We start from the raw sequence: 26,537 nt of genomic DNA on the forward strand, positions 1-26,537 counted from the left end.
TATTTCCATTCATTATGGTGATGAGCGTTTAGGGGGGGTTTGGAGTTGGGGGATTGCAGTACAGTATTTATCCACCAGGAGCAGGTAGGAGATTTATATCTTTTTAAAATACACAGCATAGATTTATTAAGATCACCAAGATGAAAAGCCTAAAGCACATCACATGCATATGATATGAAGCAGAGGTTTCTGTAGTAAAATCATTAGTTGAATTTGCATAGAATTTGCATATTAGTGTTTAAGTGAAGTAAAAACTGGGTGTATTAGTGATCTATGATTAGAGTGATGGGGTTTGGGAGTAATGGTGATCTGTGCTTAGTCACTGGAAGTAATAGTGATCAAACATTGGTGTTTGAGAGTAATGTTGATCAAAGTTTGGTGTTTGGCAGTAGTAGTGAACTGTGATTGGTGTTTGGGGGTTATAGTGATGTGTGATTGGGGGTGTCCTGGTGGTTTAGTGGTTAGGATGCGGCACTCTCACCGCTGCGGCCCGGGTTCGATCCACGGTCAGGGACCCAACCCCAGCCACTCTTAGTACCGGTCCCATGCCAAGATAAATTGGGGAGGGTTGCGTTAGGAAGGGCATCTAGCGTAAAAACATGGGCCAAATCAAACATGCAGAGGATCCGCTGTGGCGACCCCTAATTAGAGAAGCCGAATGAAAGAAGTGATGTGTGATTGGTGTTTAGGAGGAATGGTGATATATGATTGGTGTTTGGATGTAGTGGTGATCTGTTATTGGTGTTTGGAAGTAATGGTGATCAGTGATTGGTGTTTGGGAATAATAGTGATCTGAGACTGGTGTTTGGGAGTAATGGTGATCATTGATTGGTCATTGGGAGTAATGGTGATCATTGATTGGTCATTGGGAGTAATGGTGATCTGAGATTTGTGTTTGGGAGTAATGGTGATCTTTGATTGGTGTTTGGGAGTAATGGTGATCAGTGATTGGTCATTGGGAGTAATGGTAATCTGTGATTGGTGTTTGGAAAGAATAATGATCTGAGCCTGGTGTTTGGGAGTAATGGTTAGCAGTGATTGGTCATTGGGAGAATTGGTGATCTGAGATTTGTGTTTGGGAGTAATGGTGATCTTTGATTGGTGTTTGGGAGTAATAAGGCGCTATAATTGCTCATTTGAAGCAATGGTGGTCTTAAAAAGACGGTTTGGGCAGAAATGATCTGTGATTGGTCGTGAGAAACAATAGTGAACAATAATTAGTGGTTAGATGTCATTGTGATTGGTGATTAGATGTTCCCTGTCAAAATCTAGCATCAAATTCACTAAGCACTTGAATAAGCACAATGACTAACAGTTATTGATTTTTTTTTTAACACTTCTCCTTTTACCCCCCAACAAACATAACCTGATTATGTGGTTAATGGTTGAAAGGTTTTTTTTGGACATAGTGCCTTTTTTTGCTTAATTCTAATGTCACAGAGCTTTTGTAATTGACTTATGTAATAAGGTCACAGATAAATTGTGCTTCTGTCGTAGTTCCAGTTTGGCTGCACAGTGCACCTTCACAGATCTTGATTCGATTTCAACGGATCTCTGTATCTTCTTAATGACATTTCAGACAGGAAAACTTTCACACAGGAAATGTTGACATCCGTTTATAGGATATATAGTTTCTGGCTGTCGAGTATAAGCACAACAACCTAAGAGGTTTAAAATGTCAGACACAATAGGGGACTCTGAGTGAGAAGATCAAGTCATTGGACCTTCTAGGTGAATTGTGTAGCAGTTTAAAGAATGGACATCGTCCCAAAGCAGCTTCACAGAATATACATTTTAGCATGAAAAATTGTGGAAGGAAAAACTAGCTGAAATGGATTAATCATCTGAATGTTCGATCATGATAGTTCCATCATTGTTGAGGTTGTCATCTGTTCTCTTTACCCCCTACAGCAACCTCATGGATCCTGTTCATGTGTTGCATGAACCTTCTACAAAATGGAAATCAAACAAACTTCTACACAAATGTACAGCTTCTTATTGTCATAGTCAACCCTGGTGCATTGTGACGTTTCCTTAGATGATGTTCCACACCGAAAGCACTGAGAGCACCACTGCACTTGTAAGAGATGTACATTTATAACTCTCTAATTAGAGCGGCCGTGTGGAGGGACATCGCTCGGCTCTCGCACTTGGCTCGCGCTTTCCTTCCAGGCACTTGACGAGGAGTCTGCGTAGGCCAGACCGATTCGACGAAAATAGCGCTGGCTGGAATCGGCTGTGACTATGACCCATCAGTTCCAGCTGTTCCAGCTCACACAGCGTATTAGACACACACTGCGGCGATAACTAGTGACACAATGCTTCATTAATCACAAGAATTATATAAGTCGACTGTGTATATGTGCTCTCTGTGTGTGTGTGTGTGTGTGTGTGTGTGTGTGTGTGTGTGTGTGGTTTATTGACCTGCATTATAATCCCTGGTTTGAATTCTGACCAAGCAAACCACAGTCATGCAGCTCCATGCTGTTATAGGAAAAGAATCGAGAACTGGCAGTGGTGGACTGTAAGGAAGTCAATATGATTCGTTACCGTAGTTTTTTCCGTGTCTGTACTTTATTTTGAATCTGTACATTTTAAGTATTTAACTTTTAATTCACTACATTTCAAATTCAAATATTTTACTCTTTTCTCAAGAACATTTCTTTCTATTTATGAGGATAAAAACTTAACGTAAATGTAATACGCAGCAAGTCACCAATCAGGCTCGAGCGCTCGCTCTGTTTTGTTCTGATCGGCGCTTGGTGTATCTACTGATCATCAACATACAGTTCAGCATCAGTTTAACATCAAGCAGAACATTTAGTGAGGAATAAATGATGATGAAACTCCAGACTCGAACTCGCCATAACACACGTGACCTCATTTACGTGGTTTATTTTAAAGTAGTTGAAAAGAAGGTTTTGGGTTCATGATCATTGTAATTGAAATCAATCAGTGTTTGAGTCATTCTATTAATAGATCAGTGTGCTGACAGTCACATTCGAGTCTTTGCACATAAACTTTGGTGATTTAGTAAAGAATCTTGTGATAAAAATGATAATAGGAACATTATAGATATAATAAATTGGAGTGCTTTGAATACTTAAGTCCTCAAGTGAAAGTTTAAAGGGAGCATTTTTACTTTTACTTCAGTAATATTTTACAGAGTGGATGGACTTTATCTCATCTACATGATGTACTTCGTATACAGTGTTTTATTCCTATAATACAATAACAATTTGCCAAACAATTCCACATATTCACTCATGAACGAATGACACGCAGCGGCTGGTCTGATTGATCTGATGATTGATCCGTGAAACCACTAATCGTCCGAGAAGGTGCACAGATTTTGCACACGCCTTCGTAGTTACTGTCGCATTCCTTCCAAAGCGTGAAATCTGATTTCATAAATACTGATTGCACTTTATGTTTTAGTATTTATGGGACTAAAGTAAATGCAGTTTGACCGGGGGTGCACAATTTTTTGCCTTCAAGGAATGGACGCTGTACAATGGATTTCATTCAACGTTCATTCGTTCATTTATCATTCGTCCATGAAACTGCGGTGATTGACCAGGGGTGCACAAACTTTTACACTTGATTGCATTCGTCCATACTGAAAATGCAGGAACAAGAGAGGAGCCTGACATGATGTTATGGAACATCCATGAAACTACAATTACTGACCAGGGGTACACAAACTTTCACTTTCAAGGAAACTATACTGTACAGTGGATTTCTCTGATCCACACTGAAGATGGAGAAACAACCAAAGAGCCTGAAATGATGTTGTGGATCATCAATGAAACCAGGTCCATTGGCCATACATTGGATTTCATTGATCTATACTGAAGATGCAGGAAGAACAGAGAAGCCTGAGATGCGGATTTAATTCATCTTGTCGTCATGTTGCAGCAAAGCAGGGAGAACATCGCATTTTTCACTCAGCATCCTGGAGTTTTGATGTTGCTTCAAGCTAGGCTTAATTTAGACTAAAAGAAAAGAGATTGAAGGCAGGATGGCTCATCTCTCTTTCTCTTTCTCTCTCTTTAACTTCAAAATCTTGTCTTTCTGTAGCCAAACATGGTAACCGCCGCCTTGGCTTGGCTCTCACTCAGGTCCATTTCTTCGCTCTTGGACTCAAAGAGAGAACGTATAAAAAGAAGCTTTCCTCAGGGACAGCGATAAAAAGAGAATGAAAGGAGGAGAAGGATGAATTGAAAGATGTGCCCGGACATTATTTTTGCGCTCTTGTGCGCACGTGGCGGGGGCGTTTGATGTGGGTGGAGCTTTAGGGCACTTCTGCCAATCGTTGTGATGTCACATCCGCCCACGCGGCCGCGCCGTGCTGCGCTTTCACACCAAAGTGAGTCATGTTAGTGCTGGAGGAGGACACTGAGGAATGCTAAGCACCCCAAAAAAAGACTGAACTTTTACTGCAGGCTTGCGTTCTGCATCTCTCGCTCTCTCTCTCTCTCTCTCTCTCTCTCGCTTTTCCTTTTTTGTCTCAACACTGTCATTGTCACTGTCTGCTACAATAAAAAATAGATGGATCCGCCACCTGCACTGCAACACATCAGTCTGCCGTGTAAACGAGGGGAATCGCTCATCTTCATGAATCCCGCAGATTTGTTCAGTATGACAAAGTAGAAACACAAACAACTGTATGAAACAAAGAGTAATAATTCCATGAATGGATGGATGGATAGAAGGGTGGATGAATGGATGAATGGGTGGATAAATACATGAATTGATGGATGGCTGGTTGGCGTGATAAATTAATAAACTGATTAATTAATAAATTAATTGATGGCTGGATGAATGAAAGAATGGATGCATGAATTGATAAATGGCTGGAAGGATGAATGAAACAATGAATAAATAAAGCAAGAGCATTGTGCCCAAAGGTACAAACTAGAGAAATGTGAAGGGATGGATGGATTGTTGATTGGATGGATGGATGGATGGATGGATGGATGGATGGATGGATGGATGGATAGATAGATAGATAGATAGATAGATAGATAGATAGATAGATAGATAGATAGATAGATAGATAGATAGATAGACATCCTGAGGTGAAGAACATCCTGAGGTGAGGCGTTAGAATGGTGTCCTCGAGTCCTCAAACCTCGCCGTGGATCATCACCTCATATCATGGTCACTTCCCAGCATTGAGGAGTTTTTTTATGTTTGCAGAGCAAAACTGATTAAACGAATGAAAAGAAGGCTTAATTTTCATTGTGCATTTTATATCCGGATAGTTCACACCCAGAGATAAAGTAGTGCCATCAGATGACATTTTCTTACATGAGTTCTAATAAATGTGTATTAGAAAGAAAGAGAGAGAAAATGATGTGCTTCTGTGATTCGTCTCTATGAATAATAAAGCTTTTGGAGTTACAGTGCATCCGGAAAGTTCTCACAGCGATTCACTTTTTCCACGTTATGTTACAGCTTTATTCCAAAACGGATTCAATTCATTATTTTCCTACAAATCCTACAAACGATTTGTTTAACATCTTTGCAAATGTATTAAACATAAAAAAGGAAAAAAGAAAATGACATGTACATAAATATTCAGTCTTTGCTCAATACTTCATTGAAGCACTTTGGCACCAATTACAGCCTCAAGTCTTTGTGAGTTTGGTGCTAAAGGCTTGACACATTTATTTTGGGGCAGTTTCTTCCAATTTTCTCTGCAGAACCTCTCGAGCTCCATCAGGATGGATGGACAGCCATTTTCAGATCTCTCCAGAGATGTTCAATCAGGTTCAAGTTCTGACTCTGGCTGGGACACTCGAGAACATTCACAGAATCGTCCTGTAGACACTCCTTCGTTATCTTGGGTCGTTGTCCTGTTGGAAGATGAACCATCACACCAGTCTGAGGTCCAGAGAGCTCTGGAGCAGGTTCTAAACAAGGACGTCTCTGTGCATTGCTGCATTCATCTTTCCCTCGATCCTGACAAGTCTCCCAGTTCCTGCTGCTGAAAAACATCTCCACAGCTTGATGCTGCCACCACCATGCTTCACTGTAGAGATGGTATTGGCCAGTTGATGACTGGTGCCTGGTTTCCTCCAGATATGACGCTTGGCATTCAGGCAAAAGAGTTCAATCTTTGTTTCTCATGGTCTGAGAGTCCTTCAGGTGCCTTTTGGCAAACTCCAGGTGGGCTGTCATGTACCACTGAGAAATGCTGGAGCTCTTTCAGAGTGACCATTGGGCTCTTGGTCACCTCCCTGATTAAGCCCCTTCTCAACAATCTCTCAGTTTAATCAGGTACTAGCTGAGTCCCGGTGGTTCCAAACTTGGTGGCCACTATGCTCACTGGGACCTTCACTGCTGCAGAAATGTTTCTATCCACTTCCCCAGATTTGTGTCTCGATACAATCCTGTCTCAGAGGTCTACAGACAATTCCTTGAACTTCATGGTTTGGTTTGTGCTCTGACACGCACTGTTAACTGTGGGACCTCCTATAGATAAGTGTGTGCCTTTCCAAATCATGTCCAATCAACTGAATTGACCATAGGCGGACTCCAATTACGTTGTAGAAACATCTCAAGGATGATCAGTGGAAACAGGATGCCCCTGAGCTGTGATTTTTTCTTTTTAATTAATTTGCAAAGATTTTAAACAAACTTCTTTTACCTTCATTATGGCGTATCGTTTGTAGAATCTTGAGGAAAAGAATGAATTGAATCCATTCTGGAATTAAATTGTAACATAGCAAAATGTGGAAAAAGTAAAGACCTATGAAAACGTTCCAGATGCACTGTAACTCCTCGTCCTGTTTATCGTTCTAGTTCTCATATTTCTCGTTTTTTTCTCCAGTTCACCTCCGAATTCATCTTGTGCCATGAGTTGTTGATCAAAATCACTAAATTCACCTTTTAAGTTCCACCAGAGGAGGATATTCTCCATGTACGGTCATTAGGAAATGTCTACAATAGCTGTCGAACTTATACCAGGTTACTACATTTACATTTGCGGCATTTGGCAGACGCCCTTATCCAGAGCGACTTACAACTGAGCAGGGGAGGGTTTTAGGGCTTTGCTCAAGGGCCCAGCAGTGGCAGCTTGGTGGTGGTGGGATTTGAACCTGTGATCTTCTGATCCAAAGCCCAATGCCTTAACCACTGAGCTACCACCTCCCATGGTTACAGTAACATGGTACACAGAGAATTCATTTTGAATGCTGACCGAACTGACAAACACAAAGTACCTGTATATTTAACACTCTAAACTCATACCTGAACTCCTGCCAGCGAATCACAATCCACTATTCAGACCTGAACTCTTTCCAGCCAATCACAATCCAGTATTTACACAACATCAATAATATATTGTAAGTCAAGTAAGAGATATGTATGATGTATAGAGTATATACAACAGTACCCAGATGTCCATAGATGATACATGATATATATATATATTTATGTGTGTGTGTGTTTAAATAAAACCAGCAACAGCAGCAACAAAAACCCTATGTTATTGTCCATGTGTTAGTGTTGCATCGTGCCAGAGAAGATCTGATGAATGGGGTCTTTCTTCCCGTCGCCCTTCAGCCAGGGGGTCCGAATGCCAAACATTCTCCGAGGGGGCGTTCGCTGTTACACAACAACTTCAGCCAGAATGTTTCAAGTCAGCACTTTGCTTTCCACGTTCTTATTCACTACAGAGGTTACATTCACGTTCACACTCAACTGAAAAACACATTACAGATTGTGTTTCATATTATATATATATGTAAGAACACATGAGTCCACTCTTCTGGGAAGATGTTCCACTAGGTTTTGTGGAGATTTGTGCTCCAGACACAAAGTAAAGTTAGGTACTGATGTATGTGAGGTGAGGAGGCCTGGGGTATATCCTTTTGTATCTTCATGGAGCAGGCTTTGTGCACAGGAGCATTGTTAAGTTTGGGTCCTCCTAGTTCAAGTGATTAAAAAATATCATGCTACTGCTTACAAAGACGTCCAATCCGATTGTGTGCCTCTAATGTTTGTGGGAACAATTTGGGGAAGAACCTCATCTGGTTGGAAGGGCGTCCCAATACTTTTCACCAAACAGTGTAGCTAACCAGCTACTATACTAAATGAAGGTCAAATAGGTGAAATATGTATGAGGTTTATGTAATTAGGTATTAAAACAAACACCGTCTTGTTCGGTCCAAAGCCAACAACTGTCCATCTAGCGTAAAAACTCCATAACACATTACATTTAATGTTGCGGAATGTTCATGAAACATCTCCTTCCTATTCTTACTTATGTTATAGCAGCTATAAATGGTCATTCCCTCAACAACAACTTTTTTGTTGTTAACAAAACCGCAAAAATATAAACTCCTTCCTGTCTTGAAGATCCCTGGAAACTTAGGGTTATACACTAGGATTATATGCTGACACTGAAGACTACTTCTGTCTTTTTTGTCCCTGTGGACAATAGAAATGATAACAGGGCCATTCAAGCGCAAAATAAACCAGAGTAATTCAAATCTCCTCGAATTTATATGTAGACCTTCAGTGGTGCCCTAACTGAATCAATGCACCACTTAATACCATCAAGATGCCATCAAGGTGCAGTAGAACAGAGAGCTGCATCACACACAGGAACAGAGAGAGTAAATGTCATCACTAAAGCACGAAAACCCAATGAACACAATTCAGCATGTCTCCTTTTACTGGAGCCACAACTGCACCACCAGTATACATCATCTCCAGCAGAAGCATCGATATTCCCCTCATTACATCACCCCGGGGTTTTTCTTTATCTTAGTGTATTTTTTTGTGTGTATCCTGGTTTTCCTGAGGATTTGAAAGAAAGGTAAATTGAGTGTATTTTACAGGAAAGAAAATGCGAAAGCATAAACGGTTCACGAAAAAAGCCCTTTTGGCGACCTTTCCTCATTATGTCCGGCTTCATGTCCTCATGATGTCCAGCTCCGATGAAAGAACATAAAAATGGCTACGTGATTAGATGCCTGCTAGATAGCCTGGGAGTGGCTTAATCACATTGATTAGTTAAAAGCAACAGCTTTAAGTGGAAAAGGCCTTGCTGGCCCTGATGGCCTACCACATATACCATACATACATACATACATACATACATACATACATACATACATACAATAAAAGATGATATATTTTTGACTTTAAACACTTAGTTTTTAAATGAATTAATGATCGAGAGTCACACAAAATAGAATGTCACCAGAAATATAGTAATGACCCACCGAATCTCTGTAGACCGCTATTTTATTTATATATATTATTTCTAAAAAATGCTTGAGTTGTAATTATTTTATCCTCTGCAAGACATTGACAGAACTGGAATAATATCCGCTGTATAAATATAAAGTACCAGGTGCAGAAAGCCACTGCTAATGTTTGACCACTCAGTAAAACGAATTCACCGTTACATGTAAAAAAAATACAGATATTTTGACATGCTGACTTTCCCGATGTTTGTTTTTTATCATTCATCCTTCTACAGCGACGAACCCCCTGAAATGCAGCAAAGGGAAACTGTGCTGTTGCTAGAGCAACGCTTTCCAGGACTTTCTTTCCTTCCCAATGCTGCGATGGCCATTTTATTAGGGACATACCATACCGTATGTTTATTAGCCATTAAATCAGAAACACTATTAATTTATAGCATTCGAAAACGAGATGAGCGACTGGATATAATATTATACTGTGTTACAGAATATGTTTTTGCTGTATTCCATTTATAGCCGCTGATAAAGGTTAATATGAACTTACTGTTGCTCCAACTATGGTTTTTCCAGTGATGCATCGTTTTGAACATATTTGCGCCAATTTCTTTCTATATAATTACCAGTAGATGTTCTTTACTTTATTATTTAGAAACTGATCAATAATTCATGACCAATATTTGATATGTAGATCGATTTCTCATCGCTAAACAGTTTCTCGTTCTCTCAGTGCCGCTGCTGCTACGTGAATACGACGCATCGCAACACTACGGAGACGGAGGCGTGTCCTGAGAGAGTCACATAGAATACAGATTAACATGGCAGAGGTAGAGCTGTAACTTCCTGCACACACAACAGGAAAAGAACGTCTGGTTTTATTTCATCTTTTTTCTTTTTTTTTTACTACAAAGTCGTGTGTGTGAAAGGGGACATGTTAGAAGTCAGAATGCACTCAAGTAAATTGATGATTTGCCATCTGTCTGAACCAAAGAAATAAAAGTGAACTTTCTGCACCATATTGAATTGCAGATCATCATTTTTTTCCCATTTCTTCGTATTGCAATCGCATTATGTTAAATCGAATCCACATCCATTTGTGGTTCTTCACCTGAGCTTCAAAACCCAATGCCCCTGTACACAAATCAAGATCTGCTTTTCATGGGTTGAAAGATGTGAATGATCTCCTGCTATAAACCCTATTGAACATCTTTGGACCCCAGAAATCCTCCTCATCTTCTCACCTACATAAGTACCTGACTTTACTCACACCCTTGTAGATGACTGAGCACAAGACTCCACAAAATCTATTGGAACATCTTCCCAGAAGAAGAATGGACGGCTTCATTAAAAACAATACTGAACGCTGGTCACTGCAGCACGAACTCCAACTCCACGCCCTGAGAAATAGAGCTACATACAATATATTCTATCAATAAAACACAATATAATCTATGGAAAAATGCACTTCTTCAACTTAGTGATATTTATTTCTATTTATTTTCTGTAAAATATGATTTTGGATCTCAGTTCAGATTTGTCGAGACGTATGCACCAGCGTTCATCCTTATCCTGATGATCTAACAGAATCATCTGTACCTTCTAATGAAATGTTTCCAAAAGCAGGAGAAATGATGATGGAAGGAGAAACAGGCTGGAAAAAAGGAGTGAATTCCTTCACAAAAACCTCTAAAAGCAAGAATGATGTTTTGATGACTTTCAAAAATATTGGTATCGGTATCAACATCGGCATCAGTATCGATATTGACGATCCTCCGTCTTGAAAGTAACCGTTATCTTTTTTTTCTCCTTAGAAGAACATCTTCTTGCAGGAAGTCATCTCAATCAAAGATGTTCCTATAAGGATTGCTTGATAAGTGCTTTTAAAGTGGTGCACACGGAAATGTAAAAATGAAGGGAAACGGGTTCACCAGGGGTATGACGGGTCGTTCATGAACGAATCGTTCATTTAAAATGAGTCTTTGATGTGACTCAGAAGAACGAGTCAGTTTCAGTTAGACAGGAGACTCCTGTCTGACCTTGTCCATCAACCTGTCCATCACCACTGAAAACAGTAAAGGGCTCAGAGCCGATCCTTGATGCAGTCCAACCTTCACCTTGAAACGGTCTGTCGTACCTACTGCACACTTCACTGCTGTCACACTGTCCTTAAACATGTCCTGCACCACCCTCACACACTTCTCTGACACACCTGATTTCCTCATACAATACCACAACTCCTCTCTCCACCCTGTCGAACGCTTTCTCTAAATCCACAAACACACAATGCAACTCCTTCTGTCCTTCTCTATACTTCTCCATCAACATTCTCAAAGCAAATAATGCGTCTGTGGTGCTCTTCCTCGGCATGAAACCATACTGCTCCTCACCAAGTCACTAAAATGATCCGATCTTCCCATCACTAATATGATGGAGAGAGATGAAGCTTTTTTTTTTTTTTTTTTTGAGCCTTGGGAAAATCTCGCGAGATTTTCGACGAAGCCAGGCGGAGAATTGTGACGTCAGAAGACGCTGCGGGAGGCGGAGCCGCAACTTTGTATGAACTTCTTGAGTTTGAAGTTGCACGAGAGAGAGAGAGCGAACGAGAGGGGATAGAGGGAACGCGAGAGAGAGAAAGGAGGAACGAGGCAGAGGAAAGCATAGCGCATGCAGAATAACACACAGAGAGAGAGAGAGAGAGAGAGAGAGAGAGGCTGCAGCAGCAGCTCGGCTGATGGACTAAAACCACCCTTTCATTGAACACTCGTTTTTTTTTTTCCGCCTAAATCCACGCACAGCCCGTGGGTGGGCGACACGGAGACACGGTCTCGCGCTGCCGTCGGAGTGGGTCTTATTGTTGTTATTATTATAATTTTTTTGTACATCTGCGTGGAAGGAAACGACGACGAAGTAAGCAGAGAGAAGAAGAAGAAGAGGAGGAGAAGGTGAGTCGGGTCCTCGAGCACCGCTTTAATGTTGTCGCGTGCATTATTTACCTGCGCACCTTTTCCTTCCTCATCGCGCGCGCGACGTGTGTGTGTGCGTGCGCGCGAGTCTTGAGACGCGTCGTAACGTGAGCATTACCGGCAAAACAAAAAGGAGAAAAAAAATCACGGCTCTGTACGGGCTGAAACGCGTCGTTATTTGTGCACGATTAATAAATTAACCAATCAATCTATTTAATTTATCCGGTAAAATCATTCAATCAATCAATCAATCAATAAAACAACTCGAACGCTCGCGCGGTGAAGTCGGGGTTCGTGCTACCGAACCGGGGCCGCCGGTCACGCGCAAGTTTTCGCGACCGCTTTCAATATCCATCGGTTTTTGCACACCTGGAGGAGAGAGAGAGAGAGAGAGAGAGAGAGAGAGATGTAAGTGACATCTACGTCAACGTTCACAAAACTACCACCGTCTTCAACGCAGCAGATTTTGCACTGTATATTGACCGGTAACCGTGTGCGCATGCGCGGTTTCAGCACTTCAATGGTCTCAGAGATGTGGTGCATCTTGTTGAGTTGTGGTTAAGGGGGAAATGCTAATGCTTCTGTTTTGCATGTTCCCATGGATTACCAGTGGGTTTCCTCAGGGTTCACTGGTTTCCTCCGTGCCCTGAGGTGGGTTGTTCTGGCTCGGAATCGCCCTCTAGGCGTGAAAATAAAACGTCGGATGGATATGAACGGATTTCACAAATGTACTTCTTGAGTTTAGTCTGCGTCTCGTTCCAGATGTAGCTCCAGTGTCGAATGTGGACGGGAATCTAATCCGGCTCCATGCATGTTTTGTGACGGCCATTTTGTGGACGGGACCCTTTCGACGAGGGACTGGGGTTTGTGCAGTCCGCTGTATTGGGAAGGTTCCACAAATTTGGAATGTTTTTCGGAAAGCCGAAGACGATTTTCCTCGTGATCGACGAGGGGAATGACGTAGAATGTAAAATAGATTGATGGCCTCTATGTTGGAAAGGGAATTCTCTTCACTGTTGAATGATCGGTTCACCTTCTCGGAATTCCGACTCGACTTGGAGTGGCCTTCGACACGTTTTTCTTGTCAGAGATCGTATTTTTCTTAAGATTGATTAGATTTGATTAAACTTTATTGTCATTCGTTTTACATGCATAAGAGGGACGCCATGATCAAATATGGCAGAACCTTTTTACCCAGAGCTCAGGGTCCTGTTTGGCATGTTCTCCCAGAGTTCCTGTGGGTTTCCTCAGGGTCCTTTGGGTTGTACTGTCTCGAAATTGCCCCAGGTGCAAAATAAAGTGGGTGATGGATATCATAAAGTATAATTTTTTTATTATAATTTTTTTTTAATGCGTTTTGTAACTAACTCAGATGTTTGTTACACATGTTGTTCAACCCAGAGTGTCCAGTTCAGGAAGCCGTTTCATTTCAACATGGCCGCCCTTAACGTGATCAAAAACGAAAATATAGCGTCGTTGCTGAAATTTCTTCAGCTTTCGTGGAAAAAAAAAAGACGTCATTGCAAGTCGAAGGCATTTTTTCCCCCCTCTTGGTGCGTCTCCAAATGGGCGTCGATGCGTTGGTTTGTTCTGATCTCTTGTCCCTGGCTGCGTTGGCTGTGTGGGCGGATGCACGCTTTAAAGAAGAGCTCGTCTCTGACTCGAGCGCTCGCTCCTGCTCCTGCTCCTGCTTCTTCACTCTCTAGTTGCAAAATAATGAAAGATTGGAGATGTGTACGTATACGGTTTGTACACTTGTACGAACAACCCCCCCCCCCCCCACCAGAGGATGAAAGGTCACGACCTTTTGCCTGTAATCGCTGAGAGATTATGCAGCAAAGCAGAACCGATGTATTTATTTGAGAGAAGCAGGTCATGCGACGTCTCCGGTTTTACGATAACGTGAAGGAAGGAGAGCGCTCATTTATTTATTTATTTTTTCTCCTCCACCGCTCTGTTATGTAAGTGCTCCGAGGATGAGGATACAGTGTCACATTTTTCTGTATTAAGCTGCCGATTGAGTAGGAGCGCGTGGGCAGAGGCGCACATGTTCTGCAACATGGAGCGAGAGAAAAGGAGAGAAAGCCTGGGCAGATGATTGGCAGCACAGTGATTCTCAAAAGCCTTTCAGAATCCGCTGTCCAACGTTGATTCAAGCGGATCCATCACATAACGAGCGTTTCAATAAAACGTCACGTGCGGCTCGGGAGAACGTGGACGTCACGAATCACGGGGTCAGAGCAGGTCGTACGGGTCATCTTTCTCAAGCTCTGCATCTCCAACACGAGTATTCCATCCTCAGAGTACGCCATATTCACTACCACGTCTTTATTTTGAGCTTCCCATCCACATTTAGTCTCCAGTTGCTCCCAGATGAATGGAGGTTATTATAGGAAGATGTTCCACAAAATCCCCACAAAACCTTGTGGAACATCTTCCTATAATAACCTCCATTCATCTGGGTGAGAAGGCCTGGGGTGAGAAGGCCTGGGGTTTAGATAGCGTTCACATTCATAACAAAGATCTTTCACTCTAATCCATATCTAATGCTGGAACAGGTTTGGATCTCCTAGTTTGAGATGCTGCATACTATCATAACAAACTGACCAAAAACACCTCCACCGTCCTGGCTAACGGTTTTTTGCTAACCATCCTCACTAATTGCTCTTCCTGACCGTTTTCGCTCGTACACACTGAGCGGAGTGAAGAACGGATTTCTTTCTAAACCCGACAGCGTGTTTGGACTGTGACGAGGTTTTAAGGGGAAAACACGTTTGTAGTGCGTCCTGTAGAACGTGATAGCAGGCAGGCAGGCTGGTTCAGTCGCAACACAAGAAAATAAACGAAGCACTTTAATTACTTTACAGACTCGTTGATTCAGAAAGCTTCACTGATTGGTAATAAATTTTTTTTTTTATTAATAATATTTTTTGATTTGTTGCTGTGCCTCTAATTTCATCCTGTAAATCTGTTCATTAGCGCAACCCGTCCATGTGTGAAGTACAAAACACACAGTTATTTCCAAACACGATTTCCCACTGCTCTCGATTAACCTGAAGCCATGCTGAGGCTGAGCTAACGAATAACTAAGCAGACGTCTGTGAGATCTTTTAAATTGGGGGAGAAATGGGGTGAGAGGGAGTGAGACTGAAGGAGAGGGAGTGAGACTGAAGGAGAGGGAGTGAGACCGAAGGAGAGGGAGTGAGACTGAGTGAGACAGTCGTCTATTTCTATAGCGCTTTTCACAACAGACCTTGTCTCAAAGCAGCTTGACAGAATTTAAGAGTGAAGGTGAATGTGTGTTTATACCTTGATGAGCAGCTGTGGAGACTGTGGGGAAGGAAAAACTCCCTTAGATGTTATGAGGAAGAAACCTTGAGAGGAACCAGACTCAAAAGGGGAACCCATCCTCATTTGTGTGACATCAAGAGTGTGATTATAAATCTTTAAACACTACAGAACACTGAAGAGTGAGAACTAACATGAGCACTGGAGTGTGTGATTGAGTAATGTTCCTTCTACAGTCTTTTACAGTCAGTTGACGTTATGGAACCAGGAGCTACTGAGCAACTCTTAAAATAGCTCAACATTTGAGATCATCATAAATCCAACACCAGCTTCTCCATGCCAGAGCCTTTAAACACTCAAAAGAGGTCCAATGTCCAAACGCCACATGAAGTGGTATCCAAATGGTGCTGGTACGTCTCTAGATGGTTCAGGATGTTTGCAGCAACTACTTCTTTAGAGGTCCACAATCTTCATGAGGTTGGACGTGACTGGGGCTGGAGCAACCTCAGGATGCCTTGGGATGGGGGAGAGAAAGAGAAGCAGTGGAGAGGAATTAGCGTAGCTGCTGTTCATGATATTAACAGAGGGAGAATGAGGGAGACTGAGAGATTGAGACTAGGAAGAATGTGTGAGAAAAAGTGAGACTGAGAGAGACAAAGAGGGAGACTGAGGGAGTGAGGGACACAGAGGGAGTGAGAGTGAGGGACACAGAGGGAGTGAGACTGAGAGTTAGGAAAACAGAGTGAGGAAGCGAGAGAATGTGGGAGAGAGAGGGAGAATGAGAGAGAGTGTGTGTGTGTGAGAGAGAGAGAGACAATGAGAGAAATGGGTGTTAACGTGGCTCCTGAAGCTGAAATCAGTAACCAGTGCCCCCGTCTAACACTCAGACTCTATAATTGCAGCCCTGTCTCCGGCCCCATCTTATTGTGAGCTGGTGCTTTAGATACACACACACACACACACACACACACACACACACACACCCCATCTTATTAGTTATTATGCCTATCATTCCAATATTCAATAAGTTTTTAACGTACATCATGATCAAAATTTTTGGATAATGACGTACTTCAGACATCCATTTTTATTCCTAATCGGTGCTCCATTGTTTTCCAAGAACTCATTTCCTGTTGCTACAAAAACCTGCAACACTTCCTGTTTAAATGTGTAGAAACCGAAGGCAGCTTCCCTCCTGTTATTCAAATCCTTTCAATTCCTGAAAGGGAATCCTGAAGTTCCCCAAGTCAAGCTGCCATGGGAATCATCAATGCAGTAGTATGATGAAGCAGGTTTGTGGACACCAGAGCTTTACAGATGACGATAAGTGTTTGTTAATTAAAGTGCAGTGCATTTGTACTTTTTATCCGTTTACTGATACGTTGCATGTTCTGGAACGTCCCTCATGCAAGGTTCCTCAAACCTTTCAGACGTTGCGTTTTCCACGACACACTCTTCATTCGGTGATGGAATCCAAATGTAGGTGCAAATGCGCAAGAGTGAATTTCACAAGTGTTCTTGTTCTGTAACTCTGAGAGTTGAAACTTGAGTCTCTCTGTTGGTCTTTAGGATCTAACAGGACTTTCCTGATTGAAGCAATGAGATGAGAACCATTTTGTGGTTAGAATAAACTCCACTCTTGTCATGTTCCACTAGATTTTGTGGAGATTCTTTGAGGTGCGGTCACCATTCCATTTTTATTTCCAAGGTGTTCTCCAGCATGTCTTCATGGAGCTGGCTTTGTGCAGCGGTTTTCATGGTGCCGCATCCAAAGGTGTCCTGTACAACTGTGTTCCTCCTGTAACTTATGTGCAAGGAACTAAAACAGAAAGAGATTTTTGGATTTATCACACCAGTGGAAGTGGTTCTGCTGCTCTAGGAACATAATCCACGACATTGTGGCGTGTTAGGACCTGATGTGAAGCAGTTACAGACGTGTCACGGATCTTGCAGACATACTGAAGATTTAAAAAGCGAGATGGACCGTCAAACAGACCGGGATTGCAATTGAGCTGGAAAATCTTTACTGTGTAGCCCCAAAGAAAGAAAAGAACTTTCCGCCATCGTGAGCTGAATCTCGAAGCTGAAACTCAGACCTGCTGGCGCTCGGAGCCGAGGTTTCAGTCAGTCAATAGGCGACGCGAGAGGCTTTGAAAATCGCAAACACTAACCAATAGGAAAAGCAGCTAATGTTGGTGCTCAATAACGACCTGACCTCTCAGCAGTAGTGTGAGATTTAAAGGGCTTAGTTGTTTAAATGGACGGTCCATGAAAACGTCATCTGTATTTCCTAAGACCTCATATCACATTACGTTTGGAAATCCCTTCTATAGCAGCAATGAATTCTTGCCCTCATCAACCTTCTTTTTCCCCTTTAATACAGGGGTTTTTCAACGTTTCTCAAGTCAAAGACCCCCTAGGCGATAGAGACATGGAGAAGGGACCCCTGGTACAAAATGTTTTAAACGTAGCCACTGAAACCAATCAAATGACACTTTCAATTAGAACGACGATGTTGTACATGCATCATAGTCTGTCGATTTTTATATATTTTCAAATCCTTCAAATTGATTCATGCATCATAAACAGGTATTTATCAATTAAAATTGTTTTAAGTTGCTGGTAGTTGTTTTATTTGAATAAATTTGCAGTTTCAGGTGGACAATTCTGCATTTACATAAAGACCTTCAGCTTTTCTGTTAGAGTTTAAAGTTGATTATTTTCATGTAATTGTAATATTTTCAAAATGCAATATTTTAGCTTTGATATATTTACCCATGTTTCTTTTTTGTAACAGAAACTGATTTGTGATTTAACATTAATAAGCACAACCCCCCCCCCCCCCTTCAGTATCGCTGCAGACGCCCCCGTTGAAGACCCATGTTTTAATAAGACAAAAAATAGGTGGCAGCTCGCATTTTAGCAATTATTAAAAAAAAACTTCACCCGTCCTACTTCACCCGTCCTAGGGAAATTTCTGTTTCGTAGAAATCGCTGCCACTGGAGACTCCTTAAATACAAGCAATCATTTATAAACAGTGTCTCTTCCTCGTCCGTCTACGAATTAGTGTGCTACTAGAAAATCAGTCAACAATTTCCAACCAATCAGAATCAAGCTTTCGGCAGCGCTGCAATAAATGAGGGATAGATTAATTTAATTACAATAAAAAAATATAATTAATTAATTAATTTATTTATTTATTTTAATGTATATTGTTGAGTGCAAAAGTTTGCACCCCCCCACCCCGTTTTCACGTTCACTTTCATAAGGATGATTTACACACTCACACGATGTGATAATATTGCGCTCTCTCTCTCTCTCTCTCTCTCTCTCTCTCTCTCTCTCTCTCTCTCTCTCTCTCTCTCTCTCTCTCTCTCCACTTATTAACACAAAACTCTTGTATTTAACCTAAAAGTGCAAAAGTGCCATGTTGTAATAAGCACCGGAATCTGTCCATCATTAGCAGCAGCGTGTTCCTGTTCCCCAGAAGCATTTTGCCGGGTTTATCCATCTCGACACGCCGTCTAGAAGAGATGAGTTTTAATGAGGCTTTCCTCCCACTCGCACAATGATGAAATCGCCGAGGATGCAGCAAAACGACACACCACCGTCTTAAACCGACAATAACAGAAAAAAAACAAAACAATCGACGTCGTTGACCGAACGAAATGTAACCCGGGAACCGTTTAGGAATTTCAAAGCGATGATTAAAAGCGTGATTCGGGAGGACGTGAGTCATGTGTGAGGTTTTGGAGCACCACCGGATTCTCCTGCATGGCCCTGGAGTCACTACGCTCTCACCACTCAATTACACACCCGATCAACAAAGCTCTTTCAGACAGACCACAATAGCACAGTGTTCTCCCGCCACCACCACTATCACTTCTCTTTCAGGAAACTCGTAGCAAAATTTTTGGGACACCTGATTTATCTATTCTTTTTTCAGCTATATGTGGTTCTTCCCCAAAAGTTGGACTTGGAAGCATAAAGTTTTATCTTCAGTAGAATTTCGAGACCCAAACCTGTTCCAGCCTGACAGTGCCTCTGTACACAAAGCCAGCCTCATAAAGATCTGCTTTCCATGAGTTGGAAGATGTGAAAGATCTCCTGCTTTACACCCTATCGAAACATCTTTGGGATGAATGTGAATCCTGACTGCACCCCAGAAATCCTCCTCATCTTTTCACTTACATCAGTACCTGACTTTACTCACACCCTTGTGGCTTAAGCAGCACAATCCCCAAATTTAGTGGAACATCTTCCCAGAAGAGTGGAGGTTATTATAATGCAGTCAGGTCAACTTTTGTCCATGTGATGTTTCTTCATAACATAAAATTGCCGTTTCAGCTTACAAGGTTATCATGACATGATTTTTTTTTGATAACATTTACACTGATGGTTGCGGTGATTACCGCATGTGCGCGGTGATGATTACCGTATGTGCTGCAATGGTGGCTACCGTATGTGCTGCAATGGTGGCTACCGTATGTGCTTTGGCGACTGTTACTGTATGTGCTGCTGTGACGGCTACCATATATGCTTTGGTGACGTTTACAATATTTGCTGTGGTGATGGTTACCATAATTGCTTCAGTGATTGATCACCACATTTGATGGTAACCGTATGTGATTTCTGTATCATGTGTGCTGTGATAACGGTTACCGTATGTGCTGCATAACCCTAACCCTGATTACCATAATATTTAGCATTTTGTTTTTACTGCATTATTTGCTGTGGTAGGTATTTATTACATTCTCTATAACCATTCATGGAAACATCTACTGGATAACAAGGCTGAACTCACACTCGACACACTTTTAGCAGGCAAAATTGCTAAAATAGATTAAGTGGTCAGTATCTGGATATGACCCTTTTGAATCATCGCTTATTTTGTGAATGCAGCTTTCTTGTTATTGATCTTCTCTTTTCTACACGTGAAAAAACTTCTCACCGAGCTCGTGTTCCCACGTGCACTGAAACAGGAGTGTTTAATAGTCATGTTCATCATGGACTTGTTTTGTGAGAAAAAGAAAGTTCTAGAATATGGTGTGTGTGTGTGTGAGTGCAGTGCGAACATCAGGTGGTTGATTAGTGTGATGCTGACTGTGGCCCAAATGAAGGCCTTTTCAGTGCTGCACTCGCTCTTGAAGGCCAGAAGAAGCTCCTGCAGCTCCTAATTGCTCTACACTTACCATCCTCAGGTGTGTGTGTGTGTGTGCATCCTCCTGTGTTTTTCACTTAGACCCGGCCCGAGTGTGTTTTCAAACCTCGCCATCAAATCCCATTCGACCGAACAGCAGCTCGAGCTCATCAAGCGGCACGTGTTTACACTTATCAACTCGAGACGTGTCAACTCGACAACTCATGTCACGTGACTCATCACGACTCTGCACGGAATCGGGAACGTGTCATGTTCCTGCGTTTGCGGTTTTGGGTCCAGAGCCACTCTTGGGATCAGGAGGTGTATTGACGCTTACTTTGACTTGTGATTTGAAGTGTGTGTGTGTGAGTGTGAGAGAAATCCATGCAGTGGATTAGTGTGTAATACCAGCACTGAAGGTGGCGTCTAACTGGATTAAGAACAATTGAACAAATATGAGTTGGACACTGTGTGTGTGTGTGTGTGTGTGTGTGTGTGTGTGTGTGTGTGTGTGTGTGTGTGTGCGTGTGCGTGTGTGTGTTCATCTATCATTATGTGTGTGTTTGGAAGCTGTGTGTGTTTTTTTGGAAAGTGTGTGTGTGTGCTGACATCGGCACAAATCTCGTCCAATCCTACAAAGCTTTTCCTCTTCATTGTGCGTAACAGTGTGTGTGTGTGTGTGTGTGTGTGTGTGTGTGTGTGTGTGTGTGTGTGTGTGTGTGTGTGCTGTCGTGGCAGTTCACTGTGGCAGAGAGTCCACTGCACTGATTGAGAGAATGAGTACCAAAAAAAGGGTGTGTGTGTGTGTGTGTGTGTGTGTGTGTGTGTGTGTGTGTGTGAGAACATCATCAGGTGGTTGATGAGCGTGTGACTCAGACGGTCGGATGAAAGCTGTCTCGGCTCATGAACGAGTCGATGAGGGGTGTTTATTTAGTCTTTAGACTTCTCTGGGTTTGAGAAGGAGTGGGTTTTTGAGGTCATCTCGCCGTAACGTATCGCATCATCGTCGCCGTTGCTCTACCAGAATCATGTTTCTCCATTACACGATGCACATCGCGGTGTATGGTAGGTTTGCCATGCCGAATCTGTCGTTCCACTGAGCATTCGAATGATAAATTCCTCTAAAACAAATAAATCGGTCAAAGATTTTATTAAAGATAAAGGGCGGATGAATGTTCATATTTCCTCTGTGAAAGAATCATCTAATCAGCTGTGAGCGGGTTTTGAAGGCACACGAGTTGTAAATTGCTTTTTTACATTCAGCATTATTTTTTATGCGGGCAGGGTGCAATAATGACACGTGGCCTCACGTGACATGACTGTTACTCAGTAATCGTCTCTACCTACTGTGCTGAGCTTTTTGACATGTGACATGACGCCCTCTCGATGTCATGTATGGTACCCAGATGGTGACTGCTCCACTGTCCCGAGTGTTTCGAACTCGTTACGCGGTTAACGTGACTGATCACGTGGCCTAATTAAGTAGGAATGAATCTTTCCATTAAAAATGTCAGATGGGGTTCATTGGGATACTGTCACCCGACTGGTGTTCCACTGAGAAAAACGTTTATATAAAACCTAAATAATTGATCTAATTAATATATTTTCTTTCTTTCTTTCTTTCTTTCTTTCTTTCTTTCTTTCTTTCTTTCTTTCTTTCTTTCTTTCTTTCTTTCTTTCTTTCTCTCTTTCTCTCTTTCTCTCTTTCTCTCTTTCTCTCTTTCTCTCTTTCTTTCTCTCTAGCTCTCTCTCTCTTTTTTCTTTTTCTCTCTAGCTCTCTCTCTCTTTTTTTTCTTTTTCTCTCTCTCTCTCTAGCTCTGCAGTAGTGTGTATCATGAGCCAAAACCCAGTCGTTCTATTTCAGCATTGTTTCAGGGTCGCATTTAAGTGGAACTGAAAAGAGTCTCTTTCTCACACACACACAAACTGCACAATAGGCATGAGGTCATGGCTCTGAGCCCTGATAAAGTCCAGCGAGGGCAGGAGCGATCCTCATGTCGCTGTGTGTGTGTCACTCTAAACACAGACTAAGACAAACAGGTTAGCGATTGTTTGCGCAGACACACACACACACACACACACACACACACACACACAAACACACAAGTGTCATTCATCAAGTCGGGGTGCTGCAGGTTGTAACTAGTCAGTGTTTGCTCAGTAACCTCACACCTGATCGTCGTGTCTCCATGAGGAATGAGTTTGGTCATCTGTGTGACTTCTCACTGGATTTTAGCTGTGTGTGTTTGTGTTTGTGTGTGTGTGTGTGTGTGTGTGTGTGTGTGTGTGTGTGTGTAATTTACCACCAAAACAGCACTATGGCCAAAAGTATGTGGACATGTGAGGTTGGTATTTGTATCTTCTTGAACCCGAACCTTGAGTCCACATTTTACTTTATAATGAGCTCCACTCTTCTGGGAAGATGTTCCACTAGATTTCAGAGTGTATTTGTGAAGATGTGTGTGAGATTTTGCGTGTGGTGTCAAGAGGCAAAGCTGTGATCTTGAAGTGCTCCTTAATGATTGCTTAATGGAGTGTATTTTCTCTCGAAAGGGAAGTGTGTGTGTGTGTGTTTGTGTGTGTGTGACTTTTCCGGTGATTGGTGGTGATTGTGGCGTTTCCTCACCTCAGGATGGTGATTGAGGTTGGTGTGGTGGCTCTACACCTCGCCTGAGTGCTTTATACTTTTTCCTGCCTGCAGAAACGGTGAATGACTGGGTTATTTTCTTGGTTTGACACCATGAGTCACACATCTCTCTTTCTCTCTCTCACTCTTTCTCACACACACACACACACACACACACACACACACACACACACACACACACACACACACACACACACACACACACAGCAGTGATAACATACTCTGAGTTTTGGGTGGAGCAAATAATCCTAGTGGCAACATTATCATTCACCAGCATGTGAGTGATTCTCCAATATTCATTATTTTTTAATTTATTCACTTACAAACTCTCCTCAGCGGCTCTTTAGTGTCTCTCCTCAGCATCTGTCCTCGCTGTTTTACCTCAGCGTCTCTCCCTGCTGTCTCTCTTTAGTGCTTCTCTAAGCTCAGTTCTCGAGAAGGTGACGTGCCGGTTGTAGGTGTCAGACGATCATTTGAATTGTTTATCCATAATTTTTTAGATGTTCTTCACAGGATTTCTCTGCACTCATCACCGAAGGCTAATTAAAGGTACAGGCTAACATGTCGGGTCACAGACTGAGCTCTTGGAGAAAAAGGCACAATAAGGAAAGCTCTTCTGCTAGCTCTAATCGTGTAATCATCTCGTCTGTGCCCTACAGGGGGACGTGGGGAGGAGACGATGCTATAAACGGATTATTTGATTAAGAAAGAACAGGAACGTCGATTAGCTTTGATTAATCATTAATGATTAGAATATTCCTGTAAATCTGTGTAATGTTTGGGCAGGGTGTTGAAAACTGATTACCCGTGCCATGTGACTTTCTACTGCAGTACATTTATAGGATTGCTTGAAGAACCCTGAAACTTCTTGCTTTCTAGCATGTTTCATCCCTTTATTATTATGGACATATACACTGTCCATCAAAAAAAATAAAAAAGTCACACAGTAATATTTTGTTGGACCACCTTTACCTTTGATTACGATACACATTCGCTGCGACATCGTTGCGATAAGCTTCTGCAATGTCACAATTTTTTTGAGTCAGACCGCTGCACAGTCTTTTCCAGCACATCCCAAAGATTCTCGATGGGGTTAAGGTCTGGACTTTGTGGTGGCCAATCTATTTGTGAAAATGTTGTTCCTGAACCATTTTTTAACAGTTTTGTCATCTTTGAATTTGCTCGTGCCATCATGGAAGGAAAAAATCTCTTGATGGAGTAACCTGTTCATTCAGTATATTCAGGTAGTCAGCTGACCGACTGCTGTGACCCCAGATCATAGCACTGCCCCCACAGGCTTGCAGAGTAGGCACTAGGCATGATGGGTCTAGGCACTAGGCATCAGTTCATCCGCCTCTCTTCTTACCCTGATGCGCCCATCACTCATGAACAGGGTCAATCTGGACTCATCAGACCACATGACTTTATTCTATTCCTCCAAAATCCAATCTTTATGCCTAGCAAATTGAAAGCCTTTTTCCCGATTAGCCTCAATGCTGTTTTTTTTTACACAGCTGTGTAGTCCCAATCCTTTGCGTTCCCAATCCGTTGATTTCACCAAACGTTTAAGTGATGGCCGATCACAATCATTCAACATTTCTTTCCGACCGCATTTCTTCTTTGAAGACGACGGTTCCTCCACGATCCTTCTAGTTTTTAAGAATGCGTTGGACAGCTCTTAATACAATTTTGGTAGTTTCAGCAAACTCCTTAGATGTTTGCTTTGCTTGGTGCAGGCCAATAATTCAACCCTTCTGAAACAGATGAACATCTTTTACACGACCACAGGACGTGTCTTCCGACATGGTTGTTTAAGAAATGAGAAGCTTCTCACTGCATCAGTTGGGGTTAAATAACTTGTTGCCAACTAAAACATAATCATCCATGCAGTAATTATCCAATGGGAGGCTCTTTACTTTTTGCTTAATTAAATTCAGGTTGGGCCTTTTTTTGGACGTGTATATAAAAAGTCTTAAAACTAAATCCGCGTCTAAATTTTCTATTAGAAAATAATTGGTAAGGGTTCATAAATTCTGCAAGAGTTTATCTCCAGAAACAAACAAAACCCTGGGGGTGATGCTGTTTTAGGAAAAAGCTTAGAGGAAACTGTGAAAATCCAATGTTTATCCATGTATATGTACATTTTGTGTCCCATGACTAGTCAGTTTCTGTTATTGCAAGTCTGAACGTCGTCATTTCCTTTCAGAAAGCTCGTTTCAGTCCTCATCAGGCTTGATGTAAAGTTCTGACACTGGAGACTCCTTCCATGAATGCTAAAACAATTTACCTCAGAAACCTCATCCACAATGAACAGAAACCTCTGAGATGAGGTTTTCCTGGTCATATCAGTTCAGCAGTCAATGTGTGAAATCAAACAAAAGTGGAGGAGGGTGAGGGGATGTCCATATGTCTGTCAGTCACTCGATCGCACAAAAGTATGTGGACACTTGAGCATAGGATTGGTATGTGCTTCTATAGTTACTGTTATAGTAGCCTTCACTTTTCTTGGAAGATGTTCTATAAGATTTGGTTAAGATTCATTCACTGATGTAAGTGAGGTGAGGAACCCAAAGGTGTTCGATCGGGTTGGTGCTCTATAGCTGGAGATCTTCCACACACGTCCAAACCATTGAAAGCATATCTCCATGGTGCAAAAATAAAGGTATATTTCATACTACAACATCTACAAACATCCTCTACAACTGTGTGCTTTCACTTTTGTGCTAACAGTTTAAGGAAGAACCACATATGGCCGTAAACGTCGGGTGTCCCATTACCTTTGGCCGTTTTTTATTTATCTGCGTGTTGGGGCTTGGGTGTTTGGATGTAGTGACGCCCAAAAAAAACTCCTGCGGCTGTGGGACCAAAACGATCGATCAGGGTGAAGCTTCGAGGAACAGAAGAGGGTTTTTTTTCTAAGTGGATGATGGGTTTTATTTGTCTTCATTTTAATCCATCTGGGTTGAATGTCCTCGATGGAGCTTTTAGTGAGTTCACACGAACTCCAGTAAGATTTACGACTTGCGCTTGAATCCAGCGGCACAGCACTCGTTCTTCCTGGCCTTTGGTGATTGAGCTCTTGGGCGACGTGTCACCGCGGGAATGATCGGAGCCCAGAGCGGCCCAGATGTCTGTAGTCAGGCAACGCTTTGGCCTGTCCTCCTGGACCTGCAGCACTGTGTGTGAGGATCAGGATGAGCTCAACAGGCCCTTTCCATTCACTCGCAAAACGGCGAAGAGGAAAAAGCCGCACATCTGTCAGGAGCGTTAGAGGAAC

At 42.1% G+C, this 26,537-nt stretch overlaps 1 protein-coding gene and 1 long non-coding RNA gene across 7 annotated transcripts in view; one reads left to right on the top strand and one right to left on the bottom strand.

The window, feature by feature from the left end:
- Nucleotides 1-11,735: 11,735 nt before the first annotated feature.
- sipa1l1 (signal-induced proliferation-associated 1 like 1) overlaps nt 11,736-26,537 on the top strand; it is a 74,127-nt gene continuing 59,325 nt past the window's right edge. For 2 of the 6 annotated variants that reach the window (XM_083562579.1, XM_083562580.1), the window contains exon 1: nt 11,737-12,163. The gene's annotated coding sequence lies outside the window, so the exon portion shown is untranslated. Of the gene's footprint in view, nt 12,173-26,537 lie in introns of all 6 variants that reach the window. The other 4 variants (XM_083562575.1, XM_083562577.1, XM_083562581.1 and 1 more) reach the window with 3 other exon arrangements.
- The window catches only part of LOC310738012, a 102,483-nt gene continuing 98,158 nt past the window's right edge, over nt 22,213-26,537 (bottom strand). Inside the window, exon 2 of the long non-coding RNA XR_014536956.1 lies at nt 22,213-22,344. This is a non-coding gene — a long non-coding RNA (uncharacterized lncRNA). The remainder of the gene's footprint in view (nt 22,345-26,537) is intronic.

Source organism: Silurus aristotelis (assembly GCF_946808225.1).
Source record: "Silurus aristotelis genome assembly, chromosome: 15".
Lineage (NCBI taxonomy): Eukaryota > Metazoa > Chordata > Actinopteri > Siluriformes > Siluridae > Silurus > Silurus aristotelis.